Source organism: Capsicum annuum, chromosome 5 (genome assembly GCF_002878395.1).
Source record: "Capsicum annuum cultivar UCD-10X-F1 chromosome 5, UCD10Xv1.1, whole genome shotgun sequence".
Taxonomy (NCBI): domain Eukaryota; kingdom Viridiplantae; phylum Streptophyta; class Magnoliopsida; order Solanales; family Solanaceae; genus Capsicum; species Capsicum annuum.
Genome location: NC_061115.1, coordinates 98,029,964 through 98,032,511, shown reverse-complemented (window position 1 = coordinate 98,032,511; position 2,548 = coordinate 98,029,964). Strand labels below are relative to the sequence as shown.

At 35.6% G+C, this 2,548-nt stretch overlaps 1 non-coding gene across 1 annotated transcript; it reads right to left on the bottom strand.

The window, feature by feature from the left end:
• Positions 1-1,935: 1,935 nt before the first annotated feature.
• Positions 1,936-2,042, bottom strand: LOC124899101. Its single transcript, XR_007056238.1, has one exon. It is a non-coding gene; the product is annotated as a small nucleolar RNA R71 (small nucleolar RNA).
• Positions 2,043-2,548: the final 506 nt, after the last annotated feature.

Sequence of the window (2,548 nt, the reverse complement as noted above, 5' to 3'; positions counted from 1 at the left end):
AGTGTTTCAAACAAGTTTCTACTTCGTCGTCTTGGATGTTATCATGTTTTAAGCTATAATTTGTTGTGTTTAATTCTTTAGGATGCTTGATTAGTTGATTATGATTATATATGAATGATAAAAGCTTCGAATCAAGTGGAAAAAACATGAAAATTCTTGGAATGGATCAACAAAAGCACAAGACACAACTTGACATGAATTGGACACCTAGGATGTCAATGGTGCGTCGTGGGACAAAGAGAGGGAAAAATGGAGTGTTCCATACACCAGGAGATTCCTAAGGGAAACCAAACAGTGTTTATCCATGATAAGTGCATGTTGCAAATGTAGATGAAGAAAATTAACCCCACGACGCGGCCTAGTACAAAAACTCAACAGTTTTGTCCTCCTATAAATAGGACACTTGTACTTGATGTTTTATACATTGGACGACTTTGACACTTGGAAAGGGTCTGGAAAATAATTAAATTAGGTATTTTATTCTTTTACTTTAGCATTTTAATGGATTTTATCTTGTATTAAATTATCTTGATTATGACTATGTCCATGAGTGGCTTAAAGCCTTATTCTGGGGTTAAGGCCAAGAACATGGTTACTATTGCTTTGAGTTGATATGTTTTGGATTAATTATCATATTTGGTTGTTTATTTATATTTTTTATAACAAATTTAAGGATTATATACCCTTAGGATACATCCATTGTTAACTTTGTGATCCCGGGAGGGGGAATAAGAAGATAGAATGTGGGGATAGATAGAACAAGGTTCCTATTCTTTTATAAAATATGGAATTTTAATTAGTGACAAGGATAGGGATATACCTACAAGCCTTGTTTTGTTTACATATAGGATGATTGCTTCATGCATCTAATTGAATTATTATATCCCCACTCAATGAAGTAGTTTTTATTTTCCAAGTTAGGTCGATGATTAGAGGTCCAGAGACCATGATCATGCGATAAACCCTACGAATTATCAACCAACATAAGTAATCTAACGAATGAAGTTCATTAGCATAGTATGATTGTTCATAGTTCCATAACCTTGTGTTTTCATCAATGGATTGTCCAAGTTCTTTACTTTTCTATATTATCTTAGTTTATTTTTAGTTTATAAACTTTCAAAACTCTTTTTGTTACGATTGAACTAGTTTCAATCTCAATTGTGAACTAGAATTTTATAGTTGTTTAACACAAGTCTCTGAGGGATCGATATTTGGTTTTTTATATGGCCACTGTATTACCTGGTGAGACAACGTACACTTGTGTGTGCTCTTGGGCGCAACAAGTTTTTGGCACCGTTGCTGAGGACTTGTAATTTGGAAACTATTTTATTTTTCGTTCTACTTTTTGGATTTCTTTGGTACTTTACTCTTTGTCTTGGGATTGATTTTATAGGAAATAGGTTTGTAGAGAAGTAAGCTGGCAAGGGATAGGGAATTCATTGAGCCAAGCCCCAAACCAGAGCAATGCTTCCATCAATGAAAGAGAGAAGCAATCCTTCTCCCCCGTATCCTGTAATTTCAAGAATTACAAGACAATCTTGCTCTCATGGCTGAAGATCAACTAGCCCGCAGGAATGTTCGTGAAGTGGCAATTCCACTTCCGATCAATTTGACCTCCCCTTTTCAAAAACCAGTTGCTGGAGATAACTTTGTGCTAAAATAGAACATGGTGTAGCTTTTGATTAGCAGTGGACAATTTATGGAGCTTTCACATGAAGATCACAAGTCCACTTGCAGAACTTTTTGGAGATCAGTGACACATTCATCCCTACGGGTGTGTTAATTGACTATGTTAGACTGACACTTTTCCCCTTTTCACTATTGGGGGAAGTGAAGAAGTGTTGAATGCTGAGCCAGAAAGTTTAATGACAACATGGGATTACTTAGCTTGGAAATTCCTTATACAATTTTTTTCCATCTGGCAATACTGTGAAACTGCACAGTAATATTGTGAGCTTTAAACAGTAGGTGGATAAGAACTTATATCATGCTTGGGAGAGATTCAAAGCTCCTCTTAGGTACTATCCACATCATCAATAGTCTAATAAGGTATTATCGTACTCTTTTGTGTAATCACTTGATCACAACACAAAAAATTTTTTAGATTCAACTTTAGGTGGTCAAACTTTGGAATTGACGTAAGATGAGTTGTATACCATCTTGAACCAGATTGTGCAAGGAAATTTTGATTGGCATTCTAAATCAAGAAATTCCATAAATAAGTTTTTAGGAGTGTTGGAAGTGGATCAGTTTACCGCTATATCCGCTCCGATAACAGAATAACAGAATCAGTGAACAACATAATTTAGTAATATGAAGTTGGGTCTTACACAACCTGCAGCAACATTGAATTCAATTCAGCAAGCAAGGACTTGGTGCGTGGTTTATGGCAATGTTGGATATTCTATAGATATGTGCTGCCAATCCCGTGTCAGTGATGTTTGTGGACAATGTTCAAAGGACAAATTATGGGAACACTTACAATTTAAAGTGGTGGACTCAGCTACCAAATCAGCAGTGGAACGCCAAACAACTATAGTTTTAG